The following is a 12,335-nucleotide window of genomic DNA, read 5'->3' as shown; positions in this document are numbered from 1 at the left end:
ACTGAGCCTGACAGCAACATGCATGAAAATATTCAGATTCAGATTCAGAATACTTTATTAGTCCCAGAAGGTCAAGTTATTTCTACAGTCAACCCGTCTGTAGTTACAAAATATAATACAATAAAAAGAGATAAATACAACAGTAAATAATTGTGGCAGATAGGGGGCGCTGTGGGCATCACTCTTGGTGTCCTCCACCCCCAAGAGCTGCTGAAGGGTCTCTTGTCCCGCCCAACAAGGAACTGTAATATGTGAGACTGTAAGTAATGAAACAGGTTTCTTATAAAGTGACAGTCGGTTGGTTTCCATCCAAATATATCGAAATTTTTGAGCGAATTTTGTCAAAATGCGCAAAAGAAAATGCGAATTTACGCCTGTTTCCATTCGTTTTGTTTTGCGATTATTGGGAGGAGAGTGCGCCGTGAGATGACATCATCAGATAGCGTCTGTGTGTCGACTGAACAACAACAACAAACACTCAGCTGACACTCAACAGCTGATCAGGGACAGATTCCTGCTGAACTTGTCGGCTCTTGGGAGAAGTCTGCTTACTATTTTGGCAGCGCTAACTTCGTACCGAACCATCCTACATAAGGAATAAGAGACTAATAATAATAATAATAATAATAACTAATAATAAGACTGTAGCGTAGAAGTGTGACGTGGTCTCCGGTCCAGTCATCGTTTATTCGCAAAACCTGTTTCCACAGCAAAAAGTCGCATTTTCTTTTATCGATACGCTGAGAAATCCACCCCCTCCAAGCGCAAAAACTTTTTTGCGAATTTTCGGCCGTTTTTCGAATTTCTGGCGTTTCCATCCAAGTTTCTTTTCGCAATTTCTGAAAATGTGAATAAAAATAGGTGGATGGAAACCCAGCTAGTGTTGACTGTTTTAGGGGGAAATATCAGACATCAGCTCCGTTTGTTAACAGCATCATCAGTAACGGCAGGGACGTGTCTGTCCAGCCGTCTCTCTCCTCACCGCTCTGCTCTCTCGCTGTCTGTGTCTCTGAGCGTCCTCTGCTCACGGCCGAGTTAGCGAGGATCTGCGTCCTGGAGGATTTGTTCCTCTCCTGCCTGAACGCTCGACTGACGGAGGGGAAGAGCCGCCGAGGCACGACAGAGCCGCAGAATCCTTAATGTGACACAACACCATGATACCCACCAGATGCCAACGTCCCCCTTTGTATCTGTCATCCTCTGACAAGCCCCTGCTCAGCGCACACACACACACACACACACACACACACACACACAGTCTCGCTCTGAGTGACAGGGCCTTGTTGGCTCAGTCAGAGAGCAGCTGTAAGCGAGCCAGCGGCCCGCAGCCTCTCCGAGCTCGTACACACGGCAGCACAACCACAAACAAAAAAGACAAAAAAAATGACTAAATATTTAATCTTGTACTCAGTGTTTATTGTTTTTCATGGAAGAGTTTAAAAAAAAAAAAGCCACTTGTGTTATGTAATTTTGCTTATTTCGAATGCAGTTCAGCCTCTTTTCCAAGATATCTTCTCAGAGGAAGTGGCAGCGCCGTGACAAAAGTGGAGTGATCCGCCTTTGTTTAACGTTCAAAATGATCAAAATGATCCCCGTGCAGGAGGATCCTCAGCTCTGCCAGCGTCTCTTATTCCAGTCAGATGTGACCCGCTTAACAACGCTGTAATCAACACTTCAGCGCTTCTCAGTCAAATAATTGTCACTACAAATTCAACACTTAGCAACACTGGCAGATTCGCCGTTTGAATTTGAGAAAACTGAAATGTGAGAAAAATGAATCCCCTCCCTTCCGTGGGAACATGTTTATTATTATTCTGAGATGGAACAACAACTCATTTGAATACTGAATACAAGACAAAATGGTTTTTATGTGCAGCGACCGACAGCCGAGCCTCTCCTTGATGCTCCGAGGTTTTTCCCCATAATTACTGCAATAACCATTTATGCGTGATCCATCACGAGAGATAACGGGGGCTCGATACGCCTCGGTGGGCCGCCACGCCGCAGCCCGGCCGCCTATTGATTTGCGGCGCTGCAGAGGCGAGCTGCCGGACGCCGGGGAGCCGTAAAACTTCTCTCCGGGTTCACATCACTCAGGCGGGATGAGACGAGGCTCCGCTTCAATCAGAGGAGATGAGCGGCCGGCGCTGACACACACACACACACACACACCGACGGGCTCTCTGTCAGCCTGCGGCCCATTTCTAAATGTCAAAAGATCAAAAAAAGTCTTAACTTGTTGGCTCGCTTTCATTACTCACTGTGAACTTTTGTGTGTGGAGTGTGGATCCATTTCTGCCAAAATAAAAGCTCTTTCCCTCGCAGTGATCTGACTGAAAGGTTAACGTGATTATTTTTCAGATTAAACTGCAGCCGGTGAGCGAGCAGCCGAGAGCCTCATGTTTTGGTCTTTTTTTAAACTCCAGATTCCAAATGATCTCGTTGTCACAGGATGTTTGATTTCATCTGCAGGATCAGGAACTCTCTGGGGATGTTTTCAGTTCAGGTGAAAATTAAGTGTCATCAGAAGCAGATTGGTGCGATGCAGTTTCAACCTGAGATACAGCAAAATATCTTATGTGGATGAGTGCAAACTGGCCAGCAGTCAGTTGTAAAACATGCCATCGCTGTCCTACAAAAAAAAAGAGTCCACTGGCACCTATAGAAGTCCAATAGAAAACAGGCCAACATCAGAAAATCCCCCTCATTCCGCCTTTATCCATGACAACAAACATTTTCCCAACCTGAACCATGACCTCTGTCAAACCTTAACCAAGAAATTTTGGTGGCTAACGAAGCTAACGAAGTTAACAAAGCTAACGAAGCTAACAAAGCTAACGAAGCGAACAAAGCTAACAGAAGTGGCTCCACAGTGAGAAATCATTTCTCAGACTCTGCTATTTGAAGAGAGATATTTTGATTTGTATTAATTATGGGTGTGAAACCTGTCAAATAAATTCAAAGTTGTAATATTAAAACACAATATTAAAATAATTGTTAAATATTTGAAATATTTTGCGTTGTTCTTTTTTGTATTTTTGTTTTTTGCGTTTTTGTGTTGTTGTGAATAAAATCTTTAAAATCCGAGCAAATTCACTTGATTTCTTTCAAAAACACAGGGAATAAAAGGATATTAGCAAATCATCAAAAAAGAATTACCATATAATTAGTTAAAATTTGCAAAAAAAAAAAAAAAAAAAAAAAAAAAAAAAACACACAAAATTGACCAGATAATAAGTAAAAAATAGAAAAAAAAAACACAAAAATTAACTGAAAATTAACAAAAATATTTTCAAAAATTACAACTACATTTGTCTTAAAGGCCAATTACCTAATTAAGAAAAAAATATCACTTAATAAGTAAAACAGCACAGAAAATACACAAAAATTACCAGAAAATTAACAAAAATATTTTCAAAAATGAAAACTGTATTTGTAATTATTAACAGTGATGCTGGATCTGATTTCTCGTATATAAATGCTGCGTTCAGACGCCTTTCTAAAGCATCTTAACTGAAGTGACGCTAAACTGTTCCTCATTTCGCTGAGGACGCCCTGGGAAACCCTCCAGGCCTCCATCTCCGCTCCTCGTTAAAACTCTGTCCGCCTGCTGACGTTAAAACCGCGAGGACGAGACGCGTCCCGTGGCGTCTCGACTCACTCCTGACAAACCGGCCCGCAGGTGCACAGCTGATCCGTCCTGTCCCGTCGAGGCCTGCGGACAAATCTGCGAGAAAACTTTTGACTTTTTGACTGTTATTCAATTCAGGAAAACATTTCTCTGAGCGTATCTGTTATTTTTCGGCAAGGCCATGTGATTACTCACTTCAGAGCTGCCTGAATCAATCTCCTCTTCGCTGTGCTCTTCATGAGCTGGACTTGGAAAAAAAACAACCTTCCTGGGAGGTAAAGCTGCTCTGATGGCAGAAATAATCTGGCCGGATGAGTTTTAGTCACTGGTTTGTGTGGGAGTGAAGAGGAGAAACTACCGAGACACTTCTCTGAAGCACTTTGGTTTTTATTAGTTTGATAAAATATTCAGAAGATCAGATGAAGAATCCACAAACTGCTTGACAACTGGGGAAAAAAGGATCCAAGGTCAAGTCAAAGTGCCTCAGTGACGAGCTGTGTGTCAGACGCTTCAGCCCTCAGTGAGTCTCTAAATCTGCTCAGCACACATACATGAAGAATTAACGTGTAAAAACATATGAACTGATGGTTGTAATGCTTCACATAAAGCAAGGGCGGATATTCCATGCAAAATACGTTTTTGTTTTATTGCTTTTCTTTTCAAAGAGAATAAAATCACATCATGACAGCAATTTCACAACCAGTACGAAAATACAAATATACTTATGACCTATTTATGTGAAGTAACTCTTAAAAATTATAGAATTATTACTGTTGCCATCTACAAAACTATTTTAGTGTGAAAACCAATCTCTAAGTAAACAAAGTATTAGTAGAGACAGACAGATAGGGTTTTTTGCCTATGACATAAAATACTTTCTGAATCCAAAATTTTGTCACAAACACCAATCTAACCCAACATTAGCCTACCAATATGATTTTTGTTATTGCTAGATTGATAGACACATAGATTGTACTTATGGAATATATCACCTGGAAAAAAGATCTGATTTATGGTAATGATTATAGTTGGATGTCCATGTTTTTGAAAGCAAACTCTTCATAAAGGCACTTCCTGGTATCTGTTGGCACAAATCTGACCTCTTGTTATTAGTTTTAGCCAAAAACGACGAATGAATGAAGACTCATCACACTCACGGGTTAACAACACAGGAAAACTCCTGGTAGAGCGCGTTCCTCTGCAAACTCCATCAAACTGTGACAACATGCCAGATCCACAGCCACTCAGTGTTACAAGTGAATTAATGTTTTCCTTTGGTGGTGTGTGAATCTGAATTATTGTTATTATTATTACTATTATCATTACTTATTATTACTCCCCCATTATCAGACTATATGGGACAGAGATTGGCAACATGCGGCCCGTGGACCACGTGTGTCCAGCTGATGTTTGTTGTGTGGCCCTCCAGATGAATTTCAGATTTTGAACAGAAGTGATTGACTTTGACTGTCATTTATGTTTGCAGACGGTATCAGTGACCAACATTAAGCAGCACTAAAACGGCACCGAGAGACACAAATATGAAAAATGCCCCGGTGCTGCAAGACTGACCGTCATTAAGGATCTTAAAGGAAAAGTAAACGAGCAGCAGAGCCTTTTCTAAAACACATTTCTCCTGATGCATCCAAACCGAGCAGCACTGGAGCTCGCAAAGGCCGAGCAGTTGTTTTCTGATGGCGAGGCCGTGAATGTGGCCCCTCATCGTGGCTTCAAACACTTTGTGGCCCCTGGTGAAAGCCGCCCGTCCCGATGCAGGATACGAGTTAAAGTGCACGCCGTGGCTCGGTGCTCAGTGTTGGACTCGGTCGGTGTCACATGTCATCGCCTCTGTTCCTCCGCCTGCCTCCCTCCTGTCTGTCAGCGCTGACGGCGGCCTGGCACGGCGGAAATGCCATGAAATGTCATCTCAATTCATGTCATGTTAATGAAGAGCTCCTCTCCAAAATGAGATATCCAGCGCTGCTGCTGGAGGAACCGAGCTGCTGGCAGGGAGGATCAGCCCGTCAGGCGGCGACTCGACTCTCCTTCCAGAGGAGAGGAGCCGCTCCCTCACCGACACAACATGTACTGATGATTTTCACATTATGACTTACATTAACACTTTTAATGCACAGCAAGTGTGACAGCAACTCTAAATCAACAAAAAACACATTTTCTCCTCTGTTTTGTATTGATTTTTTTTTTTTTTTTATTGAGCATGGCTGGTTTTTACTGGTGTGTATTTTATTATATTGTATTAAACTGTATTGTTGAAGCTAGACCTTTTCATTATTCAGCTACTTCTTCTACTGCTGTTGTTGCACCTCGGCCCTAGAGAATTTATTTAACTGTTATTTATTTTATTTTATTTTATTTTATTTTTTACCAAGTCCACTTAAGATGCAGAATCAGGGTAAAAGGTAAAAGGTTAAATATAAACAATTTAAACCTTAATTACATTCAAAAATGTTTAAATGATAATATAAAACTATTTTGTTTTATTCATATGTACATAAACACTACATCCATATGTGCAGTGTACATATGGATGTAATTTGTGCGGCTTAAACAACAGGAAAGCAGGACTTGAACTTGGACCTGATGTGATATTAAATATTTAAATTTTTTGAAACAGTTTGGAGCAGATTTCAGAAATTATTTACACCAAACCACACAGACAGAAGCTCGGGGTGCCATCCCAGTTTTCATGTCAACATCTTGATAATTTGGGGGTGTTGTCCTGGAGCATCGGAGCGCAGGTTCCCTGTGCGAGGCGGCGCTCAGGCTCGTGGTTATTTAGTCTGTGGATTCCAGCACGAGCCGCTCCTCCAACCTGTGAGGGAGGGGGGGGAGCTCCTGGCACACGGCAGCTTTGTTATCGTTTGATCAGCCTGCGAGGACCCGGGCTGCCCAGGAAAGGTCAGACTCCTGGCCGGGTCGCGGCTGCGGTGTGAAGGCCCTCGGCGGTGAGGCAGAGGGTTTAGCTGGATCCCCTTGAAGCGCTGCGGGTGAGGGAAGTGTGCCGGCAGCGCGATCCAGGGCATTAGCCGCCGCGCCTGCCCTCCCCGGCTCCCCGCCAAACCCCAAACCCCAATGTTTGTAAAACCTATAGAGTTATCCTCATGTTACGGCCCGTGATGTCAGCGAGCGCGGGGCCGCCCTCCGCCTGCGTCACCGCTCGGCCCGGCCGGCGCGGCTCAGTCTGGATCCGCTCAAACGCCCCTCTGTTTCCCCTAACGCTGGAAAAACAGCCCGCACCTTCAGACAAAACAGAGGAAAGAGACCCGTCCTCCACTCGTCTTCAGGGGAAAGACGAGCGCTCCTGTTCTCACTGCCTGTTGTTTGTTTGTGCAGCTTAAAGCTCTGTAATGTTATTACTGAGCTGCGTAAACCCAGAGCTGCTAACCTTTCAGCCGCTCAGCTGGCAGAAACATCCAGAGTGACGTGCAGTGAGGCAGCAGGCAGACTGCTGCTTAAAGGAATATTACAACATTTTAGGCCCCTTTTCCTGACTTCCCCTGTCTGAGACCAGATGTTGGACACCATTGTCTCCTCTGTGCATCCAGTGGTTCAGTTCCTATGAGCAGCATTTCCTGTTAGCTTAGCATAAAGACTTGAAGTCTATGGGAGTCGTTAGCCTGGCTCCAACAAAGTGATAAAATAAACCTTACAGCAGCTCTGAAGCTGTCCTACTTACACAGATTTGAAAGACAAATCTTTTTTCACTTTAACAGAGCCAGGCTGGAGAAGTTTTTTGTTTTGTATTTTGTATTTTCTAAGTTTATCAAATAACCCCGGGTATTTACGCATTTTATTCCTGCCTCATTTGTGCCGCGTGGATGTTGATTAGTTGAGTTTTGCTGTGGACGGCATGAGGGAAACACCACGAGTCAGAAACTTTACCTCCTGCGAAAATGGCAGAGAAAAGTTTTACTGGGTTTTTGTCGCTATAGTTTCATTCCAAAAGGAGATATCCACCATTATTACGATCTGACAGCTGCTCTGACCTGAGAGTAAAGCTCACCAGAGGTTATTATTGAAATCTGAAGTCTTGTAGAGCAGCAACATTTTGGATTAAATAATCTGAACATGAAAACATGTCTTCCACAGTGTTAATGCATTTTGAAACCCTTCAGATGTTGGCGTCAGGCTGCAGACATGAAGCCGGTTTGTTGGCTGAAGCTGCTCTGCTCCGCTCCCACGGCACACAGCAAAGAACTGAGGAATCAACAGGATATTAATAATAAAAGACAATGATTTCTATTTGATGGTTCGGCCCTCTCTGTGATGCTGTGACCCTGCTTTTAGAGAAAGGCTTTCTCAAGGAGAGTTCCAGCTCGTCTCCATTGAAGCGAATGGGAAAGCTCTCCTCTCTCTGGGTGGAGGCCATTAGGGGATGTGGAGCCCGAGTGCGCCTCCCTCCTCCCCCGTCTCCCTACGCCTCCTCACAAATCCTCACACCTTCTCATGCTTCCTCATCCTCCTCACACCTCCTCACGCCTCCTCAGCCTTTCCTGTCAGATCGGCGCCACAGAGATGGATTCGCAAACGAAGAGCCGAGACGAGACGGAGACACTTTGTGTGATGAAATGTACAGGAGTTTGTTTTAGTGGGACAGAGTTTAGTGACACACGGCGGCTCCGGGGCGACGGGACGCAGGCGGAGGGTTTAGCTGCTCTGGAGACAGAAATAATCTCATTGGCTGAGTATGACCTCAGTGGGCGGAGCCAAAGAATCTCAGCGTGCAAATTAGGTAATTGGTAAATTTGAACAGTGAAAATATACCTCTGCTGAAACCAAGGATATTAACAAAATAATAATAAAAAAACTAGTTCAAACAATATTATGCACTTACAAAACTAATTAAAATAATAAATTTCAGAAAATGTCTTTAGTTTTAGTCTGTTTTTTTAGTATCAATTTGGTCAAATTTATCACAAAGACAAGTACGAGGCGTGATAATACAGCAAAACAAACAAACAAACAAACAAACAAAAAAAAAACAGCATCACTAATACTGAAACTAATAAAACCAAAGCCTTTTTAAATAATAAAACATTTTTAAACAGTGAAGACTAACCATGAAACGAACAAACCCAGTCCACAAACTAACTGCAGCCGAACTGAAGTGAAAACAAAAACTAAAAACGAATTAAAAAAAAAAAAAAAAACTGATGAAAAATTCAAAACTGTAATATCTCTGGAGGACATGAATAAAAATCTAAATGGCAATGATTTCTTGTTTATTCATCCAAGACCGTGAGACTTACCTGGACAACTGCAGGCTAATACGGCTAACCTGGAAGGTAAGCTAACTAGCTAACTATTAATTTTGAACTTTTTAACCAATGACCTAACTACATTTTCACTGACTTCAATACCGTATCTCGGTCGGCCCGGTTTCACAGTTGTCGTATTTCTGGTTGTTTAGTAACTGGATACGAGGCAGAAAAAAAAAAAAACGTGGATGCTAGTTTGTGTTTCCTAGTACAGCGACGGAATGTAATTCACTCACATTCATTTTCCACAGCCTTTCCCTAATGTTAACTAACTTATTCATAACGCAAACCCTCGACCAGTCAGCCACCCAAAATGAAATAAATTCTCTTGCTGTGCTGGGAAATCAGGGTTGCCAAGTCCGCGTTTTTTCCGCCAAATTGGGCTACTTTTTAAGTGTTGCCACGGGTAACAAATTTTGTCCGTGGGTTGGGCTTGGGCAGACCTGTGGCAAACAGATGATGAATAATGCCTATGAATAAAGATTCATATTTTGAATGACTAATGAAATCTGCTGCCACGAGTTTGAGCCCACCAGAGAGACGCTGGCCTTGTTCAATATCAATGATTTTCAATTGCCTTTGCCTGGGAAATTGCTTTTAATGTTTATGATGTTATTTTATAGATATTATAGTGCATTTTGCAATTATAGCAATGCTGTTGGACTTTAAAAGCAACATATATGGATTTTTATGGGCATATTTTGAGTTCTGGTATTGGGCTGATTTTTGGGCCGTTTTTATACCCGGTTGGGCGGGTTTTGGGCTGGTTTTGAGTTGCTGTTTGGCTGCTTTTGTCTCACAGATCTGGCAACCATGTGGGAAATGCAAATTAGCACCATGGACGGCCAGTCCAGCTGAGGTTTCAGCTAGCCTGCCATGTGCTGCTGTTTCCAAACGGAAAACCAGTTTTTCACGCAGCATGATCAAATGGAAAGTCAACACGAATACGAATAGACTCTAATTCACTCTGGGCGACGCTGATGAAGCAAAAACACGAAATTCGCATCCGCAGTCGTGCGAGTCTGGAACACGGAAATCCACTTTGCGCTTGGTCTTAGTCTCTCTTGTTGTCCTTGTTGTTTCCTTCTGTTTTATTCCTCTTTCCCGGTGATATTTGAACCTCCAACTGTTAATCTTACGTTTCATGTTCCCCCAAATAAATCAGAGTAATGACTTGGTTGTTGTTGGTAGCTTCATTAACAGAAGGAAATGGGCCGGGCTTCCTGCGTGGAGTGAATTATCAAACCTGCCTGAAGTGACCGTCCACACCAACATCACGTCATCCAGAATAATTATCATTATTCTGAGAGAGTGCTGTGACTGACCAATCAGAGTTGAGCTTTCCAAGGAGCCACGGCGCCTAATAAACACAGGCGACATGTGACTCCTGACTTGTTGCGTACTTTATGGCAGCTCGGCGTAATTCACTGTTGCAAGGGCAGAGGGGAAACTGAGTGACAGTCGACTTAAATTAAATTATCAGGCTGACAGGCAATTTAAAATGAAACTTTAATGAGTCCCACGAGGCAACGGGGCGCTCTTGTCTTCATCCGAAAACCCTAAACCGCGGCTGCATCTCATCATGCCAACACTCGCATCCTCATCATCCTGATCTACCCTTGAATCCCACAGACGATATCAGGTATTCTTTTCAAGTCGGGCCGTAATTCAATTCTGTGCCAGCTGCAGCTCCGTGGTGGACAAGGTTAAGATATTCTCAGTATGACATGCAGATCTGTGCGAGGAAAGCCAATGCCCGGCTCCCTCGACGGCGGCGCTCGCCATGCTTTCATGTGTGCTAAATGAAGGTTAAAAAAAATAAAATTAAAAAAAAAAAAATCTTTGTCGCAGCCAAGGTCAGGCTATATCGAGATAAGCAGATTAGGTTTGGTGAAAAAGCTCGTCTGTGATCATTTTATCAATCCATGTATGAAACTCTGTGTGGGTCGTTCTCTGACCTTTATTCGTCCAGGCAGCAGCAGCCGTCACGTTCACACACACACACACACACCTTCACACACACTTCACACACACCTTCGCACACTCACAGCTGAACAGACGTTTCAGTGTGAATCAGCTTACCGTCATCAAGTCATAAAGCAGGCCATCTTTGTATGAGTCTCCCATCAGTCATCAGCTGTGGTGTTTACCTTCAGATCTCTGAGGTGAAGCTCCACCCCTTCATTTGATTGACACTGTAAGGCCCCAATCATAAGGAGAAATCTACAAACACATCTTTCTCTCTCCGTTTTGCCCCAAAAACTCTCTCCCAAGTGGATAAATTTGAAAACCACAGTGATGGTTTTTTTGGTGATGTAATGTAGCAGAGAAAACAAGGAACCAAAGTGTTTTTTATAATGTATTATGAGGTATATATGATTGTCATGTAAGCATAAACAATCAACATGGCAGGAGAAATAACCTCCAACCCAGACGACCACAGAGGTCATTTGCTCCCCCACTAGCTAACGAACTAGCTACCGAGCCGCTAAAAATATTTTTGAGGACAAAAAAAAAATATTGTCAAGGTTAAGATTAAGAAAAAAAAAACAAAAAAACAAAAAACAAAAAAACGATATTAAGCTTGGATTACAATCCGGGTCGCTGGCGTGAAAAAAAAACAACCACCAACCTCCTCGTTTATCACTGCCTTAATACGACACCACAGTGTTGTTACCTACATGACCACTAGAGGGCGCTTCATTTTAAAACTTTGAGTACTTAGAAAAGCACTATATAAATTCGATTTATTATTGTTATTATTATTAAAACATCACTATAGCTCGTCATAACCTGCTGTACAAATCAAATATTCTGTCTTTTTTTTTTTAATCGGAGGACAGTCTTGAAGTGATACAAGTGTTGTTCTGCACCTGTTGTGAAGTTTAAATATATTTGTAATTTTTTTTGGACATGTGTGGATGCCAAACTTTTCAAAAACTGTTTGAAAACGCTGGTGAGGATGGAAAACAATCAAACTAACCAGCTCCCCCAGCAGCACAGCATTTAATAAACCTTCTAGCTGCTTTTAACAGGAATCTTAATTATTGTTGTCAGAATAAAGTTCAAATGTTAAAGTCTTGATGTATTAAAAAAAACAAAAAAAACAGACACGCACAGCCCTGCATTTTCTGCATCAGCTGTTTGCTACATCTGTTTTTGATGTGCACCAGATCTCAGGCTGTTCATTAACTTTCCCTGCACAGATTCTCCAAACTCCTTTAAGAAATCTAACCGGTGACCTTTGGAAGTCACACGCCCCATTCTTTAAAGTTTTGGGGCCACAAGCTGCTGCCGACACGCCGTTTGCACCATAATTCACCTCGCTGTCACCTCGGCGAGTCATCCAGTCAGGAAGTTTAGACAGACCAGGCAGAAAGTTTAGTCATACCCTTTTCCCCAATGACACCGAATCCTGGCTCCCA

Source organism: Myripristis murdjan, chromosome 9 (assembly GCF_902150065.1).
Source record: "Myripristis murdjan chromosome 9, fMyrMur1.1, whole genome shotgun sequence".
Classification (NCBI taxonomy): domain Eukaryota; kingdom Metazoa; phylum Chordata; class Actinopteri; order Holocentriformes; family Holocentridae; genus Myripristis; species Myripristis murdjan.
The sequence above is the reverse complement of the archived record's forward strand: the minus strand, read 5'-3'. Positions refer to the sequence as shown.